Below are 20,801 nucleotides of genomic sequence, written 5' to 3'. Positions count from 1 at the left end.
CATATAGATATCTTAATTTATGATTGCTTGATTAAGTTCCACTCTGGGATAAAAAAACAGATAAAGAGTAAAAAAAAAATAATACTCAAACCAGAGAAATTAATTAGGGCACTCAATTAGTCATAAAACCCCAATGTCAAGACAAAGTCAGATATATGTTGATAGTTATGCTACAATAAATGTCAAGGTAATGTCCAGCAATATTTTTGGTGTGGGCACATGGAGTGGCAGTACACATACTTGTATTTGAAGAGACCAGAGGAGAATGGTGGAGGCTTTCTACATGTCCCCTGAGACAAGGTCTTACTGAACCTGAAGTTTGTCATTTTAGACCGAGGCTGGCTGACTGGCCAAGAAACCCTTGCCATCCTGTCTCTCTCCCCATGAGCACTGCTGAGGCTGTAAGTGGGTAGGTGTATAACCATGTGTGCTGGGAAACCAAGCTGAAGACTTCTTCCTAGATGAGGACTATCAAACCTGAGCACCTAGCCATCTCTCCAGCCCTGGCTTAGTACTTTTTAAAAAATTATTATTTATAAATGTTAAAAAAGTGAATTTTTGAGGGTTCCTTCCACAGTTGGATATTTATATTGGAAGCTTAAAATTTAAAATTAGTCAAAAACAGGTAAAATCCTATATTTTATGTGGACACCTTTAGATACATGACAGACAACAGCACGTGTACCTGTGTAGAGATATGAACAATGGACGCGCGTGTGAACACACACACACACACACACACACACACACACACACAACTTATAATTCCAACTCCAGGGGATCCAACACCCTCTTCTGACTTCTGCTGTTCCTCATATACATGTAATAAATAAATAATAAATAGAAATCTTTAAAGCCCCAGTTTATACCTTTAATATCTTTTCTAATAATGAGTCCTTTGAAAAATCCCAGTGTTCATTAAGTAGAGACACTTATTATCATCCACATAATCATCATTTTATTTGCTAGCTATGAGACATCTGTTCGACACCTTTTACTAGGCTGAGTCTTGCAGTCACTATGTGAATTTAGGAGGCATGTAAAGAGGAGAGGGTAGAGTAGATTAGCCAAAAAGAAAACCAAACCCTGTAACTTAGTGTGCTAAAGCTATAGAGGGAAGAACAATGGCAAGGGGGAATGGCCCATGTGACGATCATGGCTGTAGCTTAGTCGTGACAGTCAGAATAGCGAACTGCATGCGATCCCTTTGGATCACACAGCATTTGTATACCAAGTGTCTACATCAGGACTCTTGGTGGCACTGAAAGATATGAAAAGAGATGATTTGTGTCATTCAAGGGACACAAAGAAAAGTGACAGTAGTCTGCTGTCTGGTCACAGTCCAGTTGTTCACAGTTTCGATAATATTGTTCAGATGGCATTGGTGTCACTAATATTTCTTCAAGCATATATTGACAATTATAGCTATAGGACATATGGTCATAATATGATTTTTAAATGTGATCCATAAAGATTAATTTATTTGCACACCCATCCCTTCAGATATTTAACATTTTCTTATGATGGAAACATTAGAAATTTAGTTTCAGGCACACTAGAATATGCAGAATTTATTTATCAGCCATAGATCTCATGGTGCATAATTGACCTAAAAATCAAATTAGTTTTTCTTGCTTGACCCATCATAACCTTTAATTTCATCCATTCCTTTGATCCTTGGTGTTTGGTTAGGACTATTCTTCCATCTATTTATATGAGTCAATTAGCTTTAAATTCAGATATGAGAATATACAGTATTTATATTTTTATATTTTACTTAGTGCTCTCTAATTCTGTTATTACCAATGATAGGACCATTTCTTCTTTATAGGTTGAATAGCATTGCATACCAAATTATCTTTATTCATCCACCCCATGATGCTCATTTACTGACCTCCAAAGCTGGCTGTTTATTTTAGGCAGAATCCTACTGTGTTGGCCAATCTGGCCTAGAACTCAAGATCCTTTTGCCTCAGGCTCCCCAGCTCTGGCATTTCAGGCATGTGCCCATAATTCTGGCTTGTTATTTTCCACAGCACAGTTTGAGGATGTAGAGATCTCCACATACTGATGACAAGATGTCAGGGGAATAACAAAAAGTGGGACTACTAGAGTTTTTATTAGCTTGGCTTTCAGTCTCTTGAGGATGTTACTACTATTTCAGTGCCGATTATACTAATTTACTTTCCCAACAATACTAAATAAGACTCCCTCTTCCCACATTCTTTTAGCCTTTCTTTTGTCTTCCTAACAGCCATTTAAGGGCATGAGCAGTGAAACTATTTGTGGTTTTCATTTGAATCTCTATACATTCTGGATTAATCCTATGTCACATAGCTTATAAGTATTTCCTTCAAGTTCATATCTATGCCTTTATTATTAACTGCTTCCCTTGATAAATAATTCAATGCTTTTGCTTTCTATGTTTTGGGGGGGGTTAAATTTAAAGAAATGGAAAGGAAAGGAAAAACGAGACTGTCCAAATCAATGCAGTTTAGACCATGTTTCCTTAGCAGGTTTCTACTTTTTGATCCTATGTTTAAAGTCTTGATCAGTTTTGAGCTGGTGTAACATAAGGGTCCTTACACTTTTCTTGTATATCCAGTTTTTCTCATAACATTTATTAAAAAGATTATTTCTCATTATGTACTCTTGGAGCTTTTTTCAAAGATTAATTGACTGTAAATGTGTTAAATCCTTTGGCTGTAATGTCTATTTTTATCTGATATCATGTTGTTTTAATGCTTTTTCCCTTTGTAGGATAAATTGAAACCTAGCAGTACAATGTTCTAGCTTTTACCTTTATAGAGTTTTTAATGTTTTTTATAAAAATTCTAGATTTTTTTCTTTTTCCATACATCTGTGAGACATGATACTGGTATTTCAGAAACAAATGAATTGAATCTGCAGATCCATTTACTCAGGCAGGTTTTTCAAAATGTAACACAAAAGATACATTTTGAAACATCTAGTGAGGTTTAGTCCAAAGAGAAATCTCATTTGATCATGTTTTTTTTTTTCCCATGATTCTGTTGAATTAAGTTTGCTCCAGGTAATGTTAAATGATCACCCGAACTCTCAAAGTAGGCCACTTCTTTATGTGTTTTTATTAAAGATTTATTTAATGCGTATGTAAATGTCTGCTTGTATGCATTTGCCCCTGTGTACATGCTCATTGCTTGAGGAGACCAGAAGTGGGCATCAGCATCCCTGGACTGCAGTTACAGGTTGCTATGAGCCACAACATGGGTGCTAGCAACTAAACCCAGATCTTCTTCAAAGGCCGTGAATATCTTAACCATCAAGCAATCTCTCTAGTCTCTGGCAATTTTATTTATAAATATTTTTAGAATTGATTGTGTGTATACCTATATCTTTGTGTGTGTTCTTGCAGGCGAGCCTGATGTACCTGGAGGCCTGAAAAGGTTGTTGGTAGTCCTAGGGTTGGAGTGTCAGGTGAGTTGACTGACACTGATGGCTGAAACCAGATTCTGGTAGTTTGTCGGATGGAATGCATTCTCAGTAGCTAGTCATCTGCATTTCTCTCTTGTATTTTTAGAGATGTGTATGTTAACTTGGGTCACATTGTCATTTGCAGTTGTCTATTTCTATTTTATCTTTAGTGTTTTTCTTTATTTTTTGAAACTTTTCTGGAACACAGTCCTATCAATCAATATTTTATGAATGACTACTTAGTTGAAACACCTACAGAGACTGTACTTGAAGTGATACTAAAGGCAAGACTCACACAGGACACAATAGAAGTTTCTACTTCCTTGAGGAATGCATTGTGGAAGTAGAAGTCACTTTAATCTATACAAATATACAAATGAAAAGGGTAAAGCTGGAATATTCAGCTTGTGGCTTAGCTCCAAAAGGAATTATGATGCAGGAACATCCAAATTTGGGACATGCTGGTTCTGAAGGAATGGGCAGAGCCTTTACTCAGAAAGTAGCTTACTAGTCAAAAAGTCTGAGAACCCAAGAGTCTATCAAGAATGAAAATGGATGACTTCAAGGGGTTCTTTAGGAATACTGGCTAGATACAGGAAACTACTTTCGTAATAGAGAGAAGAAAATGTTTGAAGAAATTTTAGAAGGGAAAGACTGTCACTATTGTGTTTTTCAAACATTCTGTGACTCAACAAATCTTGAAAGTAGCTGCTTTGAGAACAACAAAGGAACACGTAACCACTGTTTAAAGTACTGACTATAACACAGAGCATGTGGTGGTTCTTCTATTCCTTACTATACATTTCCCTGAACCAAATCCCACACCAAGAAAAATGATGAATGGACAGGGACTCCACAATGGAAAGATGGAGATATAAACATAAGTTGCTTTGTGTTCCTGTTCTCAAGAATTCTCAAAAGCTTTTGTAGTCTTACTAAAATCAGTCTTCCAGATGGGTCTGATTAGTCTCTGCAATTTTTTAAGGAGACATTTGTCTGAATTTAGGTAAAAACTGATTTGAAGTGCTTTCTGCCTTCGCTTCCTGTCTCTCCTAGCTATTGCCACCAGCCTGCAACACACAGTAGATACCAGTGAAAGGAGGAGCTGTTTACCTCTTTCTATGGCTTAGTCATTTCAATCCCCTGACATCTGTCCCAGAGCTTTTGGTTGTGAGGTCAGGTCTCATCTCTTTCATCCTCTGAGAGGCATCTCTCCATGGGAACCAGCTGACCTCTGGCTGACACTCTTAGATCCTGAAAATTGTAGCTAATAAACTGAGTGTTGAAGATCAACACCATCAACAGAGACTAGACACTGAGTCATGCTGGTGAGGGCAACACCTGTTTGGGGTTCTAGACAGGCTTTTGTCTACTTACGGTTGGGCAAATTCCACGACTAACCCATGTGACTGGCATGGGCTATTTTTTTCTCCTGGTTACCAATTTTCCACATTTGCTGACTATCCTCAAAAACATAAGCCACTGTCTAGATAAATAGTGCTTCCTGGTTCATGTGCTCCATGGCATCTCTTCTCACCAGATCAACTGATAGCTGCCAGTTTTACAAGCACCAAGTTCCTAGGAAGGCCCCTCTTTTAAAAGAATTTATTCCTCAAAAAAGTTGCAAAAAAGAGAAAGATAAATCATAACAAAAGCTCATCCTTTTTTATAATGTTCCATAGATATATAATTTTTGTATTTTAGAAATTAAGTTCTCATTTAAAATACTATATATTTTTTATAATCCTATCCTGGAAATTTATCCCATAGAGATAGCCATAGCTATGTGCAATACTTTGTTGTGGCATTATTTTTCTAAAGTACAACACAGTCACACACACAGACAAACACACACACACATACACACCCTGACACACACACACACACACACACACACACACACACACACCCTGACACACATATACCCACAGATGCACTCTTGAAATCAAACACCCATACAGTGGAGATATGGGTCAGAGCAGTTGTGGCACAAACCTGAGTTCACATCCCCTGCTCTCCTCTGCAATGTCTGGTGATAGGTACTGAAGATTGGATCCAGGACCTTGCACAGGCTAGGCACATAGTACATTACTGAGCCACACTGCTGGCCCTTTTATTTTAAGAAAAACATCATCAAGTTACCCTACTCTTGCCTCAAGCTCCCAAGTGGCTGGGATTAAAGAAATCTGTCAGCATATTTGGCTTAGAAGAGGAGTTTAAAAAGCTACAAATTACTAAATAACAATCTAAATATTCTCAAGGGGAAAATTTGTTTTATTACATGCTAAATAGTGGCATAGGTGATCCCCAACCTGGGAGGTAACACTATTGTCTTTGTATACTAAGAACCCAAACACAAGCCTGATTGAGTTATCTAAATATACATAGCAACTGCTCACTGGATTTAAAATGCAAAGACAGATTTTTCAGATTCTAAATACTGTTTTTATCATGTTACCCAGCTTCTTCTAAGCTGAAGATTAATTTGTTGGCAGTGGGATAATTAAAATAGTAATAAATACTTTTTTTTTTTTTGCCTTTTTGCCTTTTGAAAGGCTTGAAATCATGTGTATTGATATCATGAAAAAACTTTAAAAATTCTGATTAGTAAGTAAGTGTGGAGTTGAACCATTTGGACCTGAGATTGATTATTCATTCTGCCATTCTAAGACTTGAGTTTAGTTTTCTTTTTTGTAAAATGGAGATATCAACGGCCATATTGCAAGGTTGTCAGCAAGATGGAAGCCGGTGCCGTGGAGGCTAGCATAGAGCTCACTATAGCACATGGAGTATGGGGAAGTAAATTAGGGAGAAGTAAATCAAGTTCATTTAGAATATTAATTGAATTTTGGAAAACCATTGGTGCTAACAGAGAAGGAAAAATACTGATACATTGAGAAAGAATAACTGATACTTGGCAGGAATCATTGAGGAATTTCTGTATTTTAGCCACTAAGTAATAACTTCCTCCAAGAATGTAAAATGAAGAGGGTTATTGCAAAATATCACAGGAACACTCACAACCTGTAATGCCCCTAGAAACAAACACATATTTATTACAAATTTCAACAAAGTATCTTAGTTTCTTGATCATTTCTTAATGTTAAACTGGTAGCCATTGGATGTTTGCTTATTTCCCCATTAAGTCATCTACTTTCAATGATGCATCTGCTGCAGTTCCCAGAAAATCATGTAAAAGGACTTCTGTTTAGAGCAGTGTGCATACAGAATTAGGAGAGAAGTGGGGGATCTCATGATGGTCATCCTTGACTTCTGCTTGTTTGTCAGTCCACACACATTATTCATCGCATGAATCTTGTTCATCTAAGCTATTCCTTAAAAACTGCCAGCTTCTTTCAACTTCCAGTGTCTTCTCCCTACTTTCTGACTTCATTGGTTCTCACCTCTCTTCCTTTTCAGTCTTTATGCCTTCTACTCCATCATCTCATGAGCACGTTAACCCTGCCCTCTCAGTGAGGTGTGTGCTCAAAGGATGACTGTCAAACCCAAATGTCCATGAAGGTCACACAGTTTAAAAAGGGCATAAAGGAGGGGGGTTGGGCCTAGAAGACATAAAAACAAAAGAACAAGAATGAAGCTAAATGGCAAATGGTCTGTGCATTGGAGATAGTCATAAGTAGGGCAAGGAGGGCATGGTCATTCTTTTAATCCAAATTAGAGAGCCACCACTCAGCCCTTTTGTTTTGGCGCTACTCTGGAGCATGGGCCTGCTGTTGGATGATTCTTTTTCTTCCTTAAAGGAATCCAGGAATTATTCTTTGTTATATGAAGTATCATCAAGCTTTAAATGTTAGACTCTCTCCCACTCTCTTCTGCCCCCTCTCTTTCTCCCACCCTCTCTGGGTTTCCTTTCTTTGTCTCTGTCCCTCTCTGTCTCTGTCTCTCTGTCTCTGTCTCTCTGTCTCTGTCTGTCTCTGTCTGTCTCTGTCTGTCTCTGTCTGTCTCTGTCTGTCTCTGTCTGTCTCTGTCTGTCTCTCTCTGTCTTTCTCTCTCTCTCTCTCTCTCTCTCTCTCTCTCTCTCTCTCTCTTTCTCTCACACTGCCTCCTCTTTCTCTCTCACAATCACACACTCTCTCCCTTACCCCTACACATCTCACTGAGATGTGTCAAGACAGGGTTTAATGAGGAAATTTTATTAAGGTATATAGTTGTGGATGAAAAGGGGGAAATAGCTAGAAGAGGCTGAAGATCCATGGCCTGAGCCTGCAATGAGACTCCTACTCCCACTAAGTGAAAGAGACTAGGAGGGAGGTTAGTTGATAATCTCCCAGATTGCCACTGTGAAATACATTAGATGAATCCTCCATCTCACATCTCACAGAATGCACTCTACCTCTACAGCCCTGCAGCACTCAAGTCATTGGCTGTTCAGAACAGCTCTTGGGAAGCATGGCCTTCGGGCAAACTTCAGAATAAATTTCAGCTTTCAGAGCATTGCAGCTGGGCTCCTGTGAATTATGTTCCCTGTGGTTGGCAGAGTGCGAAGCACATTCTCATGGCTGCCACACAGCTCAACATTGTGAGGATGAAAGAAAACATGTGCAAGCCAGAGACAGGGTCAGCCTTTTGTAAACTGCTTGCTGTTGCCTTGATTCATTTATGCTTTCTCTGTGGAGCCTCATGTATCCCCTTGCCAGCACATAGAGTGCCTGACTATACAGATCTGCATTTCCCTTTCATTTGCTTTACATAGTTTTGTAACAGTTCTACAACTCATTTCTGCACATTGTACTGTACTTGCTTATGTTCTTACCTGCCACATTCTATCTATTGCCAGCATCCATTCAAAGCATCACAATTCAGTTACGCATTTTCTGCACCAGAATTATGTAGTACATAGATATGGAAGGAACTGACTAAATTCTTGCATGCACTTAACTGAATAGACTGCTTTTCTGCCTAGCATGGTTTCCCTCTCTTCAGTACTCAATTTATCTTCCAATAACAAACTCCACCTCATCTGTTATCTGTGATGTGTTTGTTCTTCAGCTGTTTCATGGAATCAAAGCTGCCTTTCCTTCCCTCTATGCTTCTGCATAACTTTGTGCACAACACAAATTGAATACAAGGCTACTTGAATATTGTACTGGTTGGCTTTATGTCTCCTTGACACAAGCTAAAGTCATGAGGGAGGAAAGAGCCTTAATTGAGGAAATGCCTCAATGAAAACCATCTGTAAATTAGTGATCAATGTAGGTCCAGCCCATTGTGAGTGATATCATCTTTGGGCTGGTAGTCCTTGGTTCTATAGGAAAGCATACTGAGCAAGTCTTGTGAAACAAGCCAGTAACAGCAGCCCTCTATGGCTTCTAAATGAGGTCCTACCTCCAGGTTCCAGTCTTGCTTAAGTCCCTGTCCTGACCGTCTTTGGTGATGAACAGCTGTGGTGGTTTGAATATGTCTGACTTAGGGAATGGCACTATTAGGAGGTGTTGCCTTATTGGAGTAAGTATGGCCTTGTTGGAGTAGGTGTGGCCTTGTTGGAGGAAGTGTCTCCTTGTGGGGGTGGGCTATAAGATCCTCCTCCTAGCCATGTGGGAGCCAGTCTTCTCCTGTTTGCTTTTGGAACAAGATATAGAACTCTTAGCACCTCCCTTGCCATGCCTGCCTGGATGCTGCCATGCTTCCCACCATAGTGATAACAGACTGAACCCCAGAACCAGTAAGCCAGCCCCAATTAAATGTTGTTTTTTATAAGAGCTGTCTTGGTCATGGTCTCTTCATAGCAATGGAAACCCTAACTAAGACAACAACAATGTGGAAGTATAAGTATAAGTTCAACACACCCTTTCCTCCCCTCCTTTTTTTTTTTTTTTTTTTTTTGTCATGGTGTTTCATTGCAGCAATAGAAACCATGACTAAGACAAATATCTTCTTTCTCTAAATTCTATGAAATTAGAAGATGGTTCCCCACTGTATTCCCAATGACATTTCTTGAATTCCATCCAATTCCTCATGACAGTAAATATTCTGTAAATGTTTGCTGAGTTAAACTAAACCAGAAAAAAAAAAATCAAATGTATTTGGATGACTGAGCTAGGAAGGAAAGGTCAGGCGAAGGAGGTTACTTAATTTTACTGAAAAAGGCTAATGGCTGAATCATCTTACTAGTCCCACATTTATCAGAGTAACTACTATGGATTCAATATTATGTCAGACCCTGAAAACAAAAGAACATAAAGCATCCAATGCTTTCTCTCTAAAATCCGAGCTCTATCCAGGTTCTAGGGTGGAGAACAGTGTAGGTGTGGCTCAATATTCAAATGTGTCCTGGGTGTTTTCAGAATCCAGGTGTAAAGCATTTTCTTAATTAGTAGTCAACAATGGGCAGGGCCCAGCCCATTGTTTCTTATACAATCCCGGGGCTGGTGGTCCTGGGTTGTATAAGAAAGCAGGCTGAGCAAGCCATGCATGGCAGGCCAGTAAACAGCACCCCTCCATGGACTGTTTTAGGTGATTGTACTTCCTCTTCCTCTATCCAACCTAATTCTGTCATTTCCTATTCATCACGTTATACAACTAGAGAGTCATTATGATCCCAGTGGGCACCTTCCTCATTGTTCTCTCCAAACACCTATATGTATACTGCTTGTTTCCTCAGTAGCAACTTTTGCAATTTGCTAACCGTTGAAAATGACGTTTTATTCTTTACTAAACTGTGAGAATAGCTTCAAAATGATTAATACATTGAACTTTTTTTTTTTTCTGAAACCAACTTTTGTCTTTCCTGTTGTCAGGGAAAATACTGACACAAAAAGCAACTTAGGGCAGAATGTTTGTTCTAGCTTGCATGTCCAGGTTCTAGTCCATTAATCTGGGGGAAAGTCAGCATAGTAGGACTCCAGACAGCTGGTCACACTGGCCTCAGGATGCAGAGAGCAATGAGTGCATGATGCATGCTCAATTGCTTTCTAAGGATCCTCTGGAGAGGTAAGGATGTCATCAGAATCTTTCTACTTCAGTCTTTCCACACCACACTCAGAGGCACATCTCCAGGTAACTACATTTTGCCAAGTTGACAATTAGTGCTAACCATCATAATGCTCCATTGTTCCTTGAACAGAACTCCACTTTAAAATGGCAATAAAGTAATACCCAATGGTGACTCTGATTTAGTAGACTCTTCTTATGCACACACACTACCCTCACTGATTTTAGCTAGGTCATTAGTAATGGGAATGAAAACACATGTTGGAGTACATGCTCAGAGGGGAATGATACCCGTCCCAAATAATGACCTGAATTCCATCCTTGATCCTCATGTTGGTAGAAAAGAGATTGATTCCCAATCATTCTCTTCTGATCTCTACAGGTATGAATCCACATGCATGCATTAGACTTTGCGTGGTTTGTATTAGAGGGAGGAACTATGTCAATGGCTGCATGGCCTTGAATGGTGTCTCCCTGTCCTCCCTCTCCCTCTCCCTCTCCCTCTCCCTCTCCCTCTCCCTCTCCCTCTCCCTCTGCCTCTCCCTCTCCCTCTCCCTCTCCCTCTCCCTCTCCCTCTCCCTCTCCCTCTCCCTCTCCCTCTCCCTCTCCCTCTCCCTCCTCCCTCCTCCCTCCTCCCTCCTCCCTCCTCCCTCCTCCCTCTCCCTCTCCCTCTCCCTCTCCCTCTCCCTCTCCCTCTCCCTCTCCCTCTCCCTCTCCCTCCTCCCTCTCCCTCCTCCCTCCTCCCTCCTCCCTCCTCCCTCCTCCCTCCTCCCTCCTCCCTCCTCCCTCCTCTCCCTCTCCCCTCCCCCTCCCCCTCCCCCTCCCCCTCTCCCTCTCCCATAGGTGTTGCTATCAGCAATGGGGCTAAGCTGTGAGTTTGTGAAGAGAAACTTTATTGTCTTGGCAACCGCCTGGGTTATTCTGGGTCCCCATTGGACCCCTTTGACCAACAACTCAATTAGATGTAACAGTTTTAATTTATAATATAATGAATAGCTAAATACATATATAGAATGAAATTTGGACATAAAAAGTGTTCTCAGACTAAAATGTTTAAGGATGTTTTGTTGTAAACAATACTCTGACCATTTGACATGGTATGCTGTTGGGCTCAGTAACTGCCCCTATGCCTACTTATATCTAGTTCTTAAAGTATTAGTAAACAGAATCAGCTTCTCAGGTCAACCTCAATTCTTATCCCTTTTCCTTTGGTTCTCAGAAGAATCTAAGGAGCTGAGGTAGCAGAATACATGGGAGGAGCCAGCAGGTGGATCCACTGCAGTTTATTTTTTTATCCAATTAATAGTATTAGCATATCAGGATGTGGTAGAAAGTACCAACTACAGAGGCACAAGGACTTCCCATATGATTTGCTTTTATGCAGGTGTGCTAAGATTTTAAAAGTATTCACAGATGACCCAGTTGAAATCTGCCAAATCAGTTCTTCCATTCTTGCTACGACTTAACATTCTTTGGACCATGTGTATCACCCACCTACAGCTGTTACATATCTTCAACTTTGTATTATTTGAAAAATGCAAGAACCATTGGCAGTGGTACAAGTTTCAAAATCCCAGGATTGTGTCATAGCAAAATTTATTTGCAGAGCTTGTCTCTTTTGCTAAAAGGCATCATTTGTAAGCTTTCAAGTTATTTTGGGAGCAGCACTCCTTTGGCACAGGACTCCAAGTGCTCTCGGTCCACCACTGTCAGTGGCCTCCCAGTCAGTCCACCTGCATCTAGGCAATCCCTAACTGCATAATGCCTTCCGTAAAAGCTGCACACTACAAATACAGCGTCTCCTGGGAGCAAGTGATCAAAATTTCCATTTCAGAAACAAAAAAGTAGATGAACAATCTCTTTCTCTCTTTTCCCTTTCAGAATAGTAGCTGTCTTTCAAAGGTCAAGGTTTGGGTTATAAGTAAATCCTTGAACTTCTATTGGGGTTGGAAGAATTTTAAGACATAAAAGCCTGCTCACTCCTTGATTTCTTCTTGTCTTCCTCTCCTTACTTCTGACTAGGCTTCAGCCACAATATCCACTTTATTGTCCCCTGATACTTCAGGATTCTCTTTTTTTGGGGGGGGGGGATTTTGTTTACTACTGCATCTACTTCTAGATTTGTCTATGCATGTAATCTTCTGTTCTTAGCTACTGTGTTAGTCCTCCAAGGAACCCTGCTTGTCCCTGTCATTCTTCACTATTCCCTCTTTTCTATGCTACCATTCTCTTCCTGTCCTTTATCACTGTTTAGGCTTGCCTTGTTAATTGATTATTCATTTGTTTTCTGTCTACTTCACTAGAATGTAATTTTCAGTAGACAAGAACTTCCATGTTGCCATGTTCCCCACTGATGGTTCTGTTTCCAGAACAGTGGCAAGCTTACAGTAAACATTATAAAATAAAATTTAAAGGCATGATGACTATCTCAGTGAGACCTTCAAATGACCTGGAAAGAATGCAAGTCTTAGAGTAGACTGGTAACTCTCTAATCTCACCTGGTATCTCTGAATGCATCCCTCAGAATCCACATATTATACACTCAGTATCCAATGTAATAATGTTGGGTTGATGGATTTTTCAGGGTTTCCTGGGTTCTGTGAATTTCACCATCATATAAGTGACTTGTTACATGTACAAGAGGGCTGTTTGTGAAAACTGTCCCTCTCCTTAGATTCTGTCTTTGCTGTGAGGACACGAGGTGCCCTCATAAAAGGTCACAGGTTTTTGAGACAATATCATGGGAACAAAGAGTAGCCATTATCAGAGACTGACATGCTAATGCCTTGGTCTGCACTAATCATCAAAATTATGATGATGAAGATGATAATGACAATGACGTGCATAATACATCTGGGGAATTAAAGTAGAGAGGAGGAGACAACTTTGTGGAGTTGGTTCTCTACTATCTTTATAGGGGTTGTAGAGATCAAACTCAGTACGTAAGGCTTGTGTAGTAAGTACCTTTACCTACTGAGCCATCTTACTAGCCCATTATTTTATGTTTTTTATAAAGACCGTGAATGGCTAGGGTCCATGTTGGCTAGGTCACATTATTGTTCAAAGCCTTTCAATTTTGGTTAAACAATGACTATTTCTGGAAAGTCAAGTAGCCCCTCATTCTCTTGTCTGAAAACAACCAACATTCCTCGATGACCTCTGCCAACAACCATCTGTGAGTTTCAAAATAAACCATTCAACCTCGATGCTCCATACTCGATGTTTGTCCTTTTACTTCCTCAGACTGTGATGAGACAGTGGACCCTCTGGATTCCTGTATATCTGTTACCTACATAAACCTGTTAAGTATTAGAATTGTTCATTCCATGCCTGTCTTTTCTTCTTTCCAATATTATATCTGCCCCTCCAATGTATACATATAGACCTCTTAGCCTTGAAGGTTCCCTCTTGTAGTTTCCTGTTCTCTTTATTGGTCATCTACTCCCATGGCCCAAATTAAATGTTCTTTGTTCTAGAAAAGCCTACTTTATCTCATATTATTCTAGTCTTTACAAAGGCAAGGCCTTCTGCTAAATCCCAGGAGTGCAGTATGCCTCTCAGCCAATTTCTAGTATAACTTTATGTTTGGAGGGTTTATTTATTAGTTTTACCTGTTAGCCAATTGTAGTGGTTTATGTATGCTTGGCTCAGGGAGTGGCACTATTAGAAGGCATGGCCTTGTTGGTGTGAGTGTGACCTTGTTGGAGGAAGTGTGTCACTGTGGGGGTGGGCTTTGAAACTCTTCTCCTAGCCATGTGGGAGCCAGTCTTCTGTTTGCCTTTGGATTAAGATGTAGAACTTTTGGTTCTTCTAGCCCGTGACTGACTAGACAATCAATGCCATGCTCCTGCTGTGATGATAATGGGCTAAACTTCTGAACCTGTAAGCCAGCCCCAATTATATGTTGTCCTTTATAAGATTTGCCATGGAAATCCTAACTAAGACACCCAAGTTTCAAGAATATTATGTCAGGAAAGCATGGATCTCTGATGTATAAGACCAGAAAACAATGTTGATAGAAATTTGAAGTGTCCTGGGTTTATCATAGGTAACACCATGCTTACAACACCCAGGATGGATGAATGAATTTTTAAAAAATGGAAAGAAACTATACAGGAAACTTGCTTCTCTACTAGGGTCTTCAGCTTAAATACGGATGCTTTCTCATTTTCCTTTATTCTCCTCTTTGCCTCTATTTACAGTTCTCAAAAACCACTAAAATATTTCCATTTCTATAATCTTTGCTCATTTACCTAAGCTCAGCTCAAGCAGTAGCTTTAATATAAAGCTCACAGGACTCAACCACTGGCTTTAGACAAGGTTTCCGTGTGGACTTGGCTTACATTGGACCTTTTCTTATATGATACAACTCACTAATTGTATTATAATAATTAGAAGCATGAAGAAGGATTTATAATTTATGGGTACTTCTAAACATGATGGGCACAGAGTGTACAAAAATATTTGTTTCTTTAAATAAATAAATTCAGTCTTATTTTTATTTGTATTTCTATGTTAAACACTTTATGGCCTTTATGTTATGCATTTCTTAAAAGAGTATATTGAAATACTTGTTCCTTTCTGTTTATTCTTCCTTCTATAAGTTCCAAAAGATTAAGCAGTTCACCTCTTGAGAAATAAAGAATTCTTTTGGCCTCCTGCTGTAAGGAGAGGTGCAGGAGAATAATAGTCTACCCAACGGAAGCCTGAGGAAGTAATTCACCTACACGGTTTCCTCTAATTTTCTAATCACACCCCAGATCCAATCACACTTTAAAAGAAAATGAGGCTTGAAATCTACTCCAAGCTGCACTTCAGTCTCCTTTCCTCTCCTGAAGTGAAGTTTTACCTCAATCATTTTGTCTAAAGAGCTCATATTTGACTAAGGATTTAAAGCACAACATAAAACATTCCATCTCTGCACCAACTGGAGTGTCCCTGTGTCTGAAGATAAAATAAATAACTGGGACTAAAGTGCAGAAGAAAGGCATAGAGTTCCTTTAGTGGGTCCTTGGCCAGAATGAAAAAAAAAAAGTAACTGCTTCACTACTTCTTCTTTGACCAACAGAAGTAAGCAATGTGGTGTTTACTTTCCTTTATTTTGCAGTAGAAATAAAGTTTATTTTTATGAATGAGGAACCAGAGAAGTATTCTTCAGGTTTTCTGGGCTTTTCTGATGTATCTCTTAGGCACTAAGTAACAAGGGTAGGATGAGCTGACAAAATGCTGGTGTATCATTGTACTTGATACTATCTCATAATTCTCATTCAAGCATAAATAGGACTTGCCTCATTTTGACACACAGAATCCACTCTAAACACACATATGTGCTCTCTCTCTCTTTCTCTCTCTCTTTCTCTGACACACACACACACACACACACACACACACACACACACACACACCACTTCATACTACACAGTGTAGTCTTAAAATCCTCTAATTGCTCACACCAACATGAAAACTGATGAACCAGCTTTCAGAGCACTGCCTTTGACCTCAAGCAAAGCACACAACAATGCTTTCTTGAAAGGTTTCTGCACACAGCTTCCTCTCTCCCAGAAGAAATATCTACCAGATGGCAGAAGTGACAACCTCAGAAGAAAGAAATTAAAACTGAGTTTCAAACATCAGCATTTCAGAAGGTCAAAGCACAGGCATCTCTTAACAAAGCATAGCACAGGGTTTTAGAGACAAAACCTTATTATCCAAATAATGTTATTTCACAGCACTTAATGATAAACAGTAATGTCTTTGCCTGAGGGTATAGTGCTTTCCCATCCTACAGTGAAATCGAAGGTTTTAAGTACTATGGCAGCGTCAGGATGGATAGGATTATTTGCTGATGAGGATTTTAAGATGCTACAACTAAACTAATTATCTATGAATTTCGCATTTTAAATTCATTATATATATTCTATATTCATATATGTACACATATATGTATACATACATATCTATACATATATCTCACATACTGTAATGATGTAAAGTCGCACGACTATGTATATGGGGTTTACACCTTAGTCTGCTACTTACAGTTGACTTAGAAGCACATGGCTAAAGGTCTGAGTAGAATTCTGCTCAGCTGAAACATTTCCTATTTAAGTTGATACCAGGGTAAAAATTTCAGTAACATATTTCAGAGTAGGCTGTAAAATGTCCAATTTATTTTTATTGGCACAGGGTTTTATGTAGGCCAGAGTAGTTTCAAAACTCACTGAGTAGTTCAAGATGGTCTTGAACTCCTGGGCCTTATGGTTCCCCATCTTGAGTGCTAGGATTACAGGAGTGTCAACCAAAGTGTTCAGATCACATCTAGAGGAAGGAGAAGTTCTGAAAGATGGATGAGGACAGAACCCAGAGGAAGTGGGCCTCCCAGGAGCTCTAACCCAGACAGTATCTTAGGTAAGGAGACACCAACGCCCACCCCAAACAGGGAGTAACTGGGACCCACTAGGACCCAGGAAGTCACTCTTGGCCCGGAGCACTGGTTCCTTCCTGTCTGCACCTGAGCACTGAGCAGATCTTGGGCCCCAGCTCTAACCCCAGTAGTAACACCCACCCCACACAGTTCTGATACAACCAAGATAATAGGAAAGACAGGCTCCAGTTAGAGACAGGGCAGGTAGCACTAAGGACATCCAGATGGCAAAAGGCAAGTGCAAGAACATAAGCATCAGCAACCCAGGGTACTTGGCATCATTAGAACCTAGTTCTCCCACACAAGAAAGTTCTGAATTCCCCATATCACTAGGAAAGCAAGATTTAGATTTAAAATCACTTCTAACGATGATGATAGAGGACTTTAAGAAGGACATAAATAACACTCTCAAAGAATTTGAGAACACAGGTAAACAGGTAGGAGCCCTTAAAGAGGAAACATAAAAATCTCTTAAAGAATTACAAGAGAACACAACCAAACAGGTGAAGGAATTGAACAAAACCATCCAGGACATAAAAAATGGAAGTAGAAACAATAAAGAAATCACAAAGGGAGACTATCCTGGAGATAGAAAACCTAGGAAAGAAATCAGGAGTCATACACACAAGCATCACCAACAGAATACAAGAGATAGAAGAAAGAATCTCAGGTGCAGAAGATATCATAGAAAATATTGACACAACTGTCAAAGAAAATGTAAAATTCAAAAAGTTCTTAACACAAAATATCCAGGAAATCCAGGACACAATGAGAAGACCAAACCTAAGGACAATAGGTATAGATGAGAGTGAAGATTCCCAACTTAAAGGGTCAATAAATATCTTCAACAAAATTATATAAGAAAACTTCCCTAATTTAAAGCACGAGATGCCCATAAACATACAGGAAGTCTATAGAATGCCAAATAGACTAGACTTAAAAGAAATACCTCCTGTCACATAATAATCAAAACACCAAGTACACTAAACAAAGAATATTAAATGCAGTAAGAAAAAAAAAGGCCAAGTAACATATAAAGGCAGACCTTTCAGAATTACACCAGACTTCTCACCAGGGACTAGAAGATGCTGGACAGATGTCATACAGACCCTAAGAGAACACAAATGCCAGCCCAGGCTACTATACTCAACAAAACTCTCAATTACCATAGATGGAGAAACCAAGATATTCCACAACAAAACCAAATTTACACAATATCTTTCTACAAACCCAGCGTTGCAAAGAATAATAGCAGGAAAGCTCCAATACAAGGAGGGAAATTATACCCTAGAAAGATCAAGAAAGTAATCCTCTTCCAACAAATCCACAAGAAGATAGCCAAAGATAATTCCACCCCTAATAACAAAAATAACAGGAAGCAACAATCACTGTTCCTTAATATCTCTTAACATCAATGGACTCAATTCCCCAATTAAAAGACATAGGCTAATTGACTGGATATGTAAACAGGACCCAGCATTTTGCTGGATACAGGAAACCCACCTCAGGGACAAAGACAGACTCTACCATGGAGTAAAAGGCTGGAAAACAACTTTTCAAGCAAATTGTCCTAAGAAACAAGCTGGAGTAGCCATTCTAAAATCTCCAGCCTGAGAACACAAAGGGAGGACTCATGGCTCCACCTGTACAGGTAGTTGAGGGTGGCCTTGCCAGGCATCAGTGGAAGTGGAGGGCCTTGGTGCCTGAAAGACTGGATTCCCTAGTGTTGGGAAATTTCAAGAGCAGGGCACTGGGAATGGAAAGATGGTGGAAGCACACCCACATAGTAATTGGAGGAGGGGGGATAGGGTAAGGGTTTAGGCATCAGTGGAAGTGGAGGACCTTGGTGCCTGAAAGTTTGGATTCCCTAGTGTTGGGGAATTTGAGAGCAGGGAGGTGGGAATGGGAGGATGGTGGGAGCACACCCTCATAGAAACTCCCAGAATTATATGGATTAGACATGACAGAGGCAGGCCACCAGGAGACTAGATTCCAAAAAAGTATCTTGATACTAAAATTTATTTTGAGAATTGTATAGTGCAGAATACACAGCCTTGGTGTATCTACTCATCAAGCAAGCTAAGCAGAACTGCTCGAACCTCTGATGTCCTGGAATTCCATCTGGATGCAGTGAAGACACAGCATCAGAGGCTTATCAATTTACTCTTCCCCTTGCCCCTTTTCTAATATCTCATTGCCCTTAATCAGCTTGAAGAAGTTCATGAAGAGTCGGCGCCCCTATTCCCTGGGCTTGGGGACTGAGGTGGTTAATAGTGGGCTGTCTTTCTAGGGAAAAGTAGTAGTTTTGTTGGAACAGGGAGGATTAGCTAGGATTTACTGCATAGCCGTAACCTATTGGTAGAAATATGTATAATTATTATTAAGATGAAGTTATAATTCCTTAGATGGTAAAATTTTACTTTTATTTCAAATTTAAGGTTTTCATTGGTACAAGCTTCTTAGTGATATAAAAGTGAGATGAATATTGTTACTCTCATAGGCATTGTTTATGTATAACACATTTAGGAATACAAGGCTTAGACCCAGTCCTTCTTTAACTTTTTTAACTGATTTGAGATGGTTAGACTATGAGTTAAGGGCCTATAGCAAATTTATGGCTTTGAGTTTATTGTTAAGGTGTTTTTTTATATTTTATTTAGAAATAGCTGAGAGGAGTTAGCAGATAACAGTCCAGATTACCTTACATGGATAGTTGGTTTTTAAAACATCAGAAGTCCACGGAATTGACATTACAAACATTTCTGTATTAATGTTCATTTTGATTAGAGACCTGTCTGTTCCCGACAGCTTCCTGTCTTGGATTCTAAGAAGAAATTGAGCATCTTTGGAGTTACTACAGTTGTGGTGAGACAGCCACTAGGCAAGAATTGCCTCTTTTCATCTACAGACAAACTACTGACCAGAAAAGAACACATTTATGGAATAGTTGACTGATTATATCTGCCAAGACAGAGTAATCAGCCCTTAATAATTCTGCATCACTAGGTCTGTCAGATGATCCTGGGCCAGAAGGCTGAAGATCAAATGCTCCAACATTTTGTAGTATAGGGGCTTTCCATGTGTTCAGCAGTCTCTATAAATTGGCTAAGTTTTAGAAGCTATACTTTGTGCTTCCCATAATTTCAGTTAACTCAGTCAGTTTGTATTTCTAACGGGGCTGAAAACTTATAGTCTCATAGACAATCCTGGCTATTTACTTTGAGAGAAAAGATTTGATAGGATGGTTTTCAGTTGACATTCATTCTAAAGCCAAGAAAAAAGCCAGGTTCAGAACTAAGTCTTTTAGTTAGGAGAGATGACAGAGGTTCTGATTAGTCAACAAAATGATGGACTGGGTATTAGGTCTATCTTGTACCTTACTGACACAAATTGGTATAGTTATGCTCTAATTGTATTTTGAGAGAAAAGTTTTATTTTAACAGGAAGGGTGATATGTAGCAGGAGCTAAGGTGGGAGGAGTAAGGAGAGGAAGAGGAGGAGTAAGGAGAGAAGGAGGGGAAGGAGAGGAGGAGCTAGGTGATGAAAGAGAGAGAGAGAGAGAGAGAGAGAGAGAGAGAAAGAAACATGGAGGCAGATGTTCATGTGTCTCCACCAGTCAAAGGTAGTTGATATATCTAGGTTGGGTATTAGTGTACACTTCTGATTGTATGGGCATCTTGATAGTGAGCATTACCAAACTTATAAAACCCTTGATTAACATTAAAAATTGTTTAAAAGCAAAAAGGAGAAGGGGGCATGGGATAGGGGTTTTCTAGGGAGGGGAAATAGGGAAAGGGGATGGCATCTGAAATATAAATAAAATATCCAATAAAAATAAATAAATAAAAGAATTTTAAAAATATAAGCAGAAAATACAATGAGAATGTGAGAGGAAAATAGAATTGTAGGTACTGGACAAATTTAAATAAAAAACATCTTATAAACCATCAAAAAAAGAAAGATGGATGAGTAC

General features: G+C 39.4%; 1 protein-coding gene across 24 annotated transcripts in view; it reads right to left on the bottom strand.

Moving 5' to 3' along the window:
* Dlg2 (discs large MAGUK scaffold protein 2) overlaps positions 1-20,801 on the bottom strand; it is a 1,841,012-nt gene that overhangs the window by 526,470 nt on the left and 1,293,741 nt on the right. The gene's annotated exons all lie outside the window — the stretch shown is intronic.

Source organism: Arvicanthis niloticus, chromosome 1, assembly GCF_011762505.2.
Source record: "Arvicanthis niloticus isolate mArvNil1 chromosome 1, mArvNil1.pat.X, whole genome shotgun sequence".
NCBI lineage: Eukaryota > Metazoa > Chordata > Mammalia > Rodentia > Muridae > Arvicanthis > Arvicanthis niloticus.
Note: the sequence above shows the minus strand (reverse complement) of the source record. Positions and strands in the feature narration are given on the sequence as shown.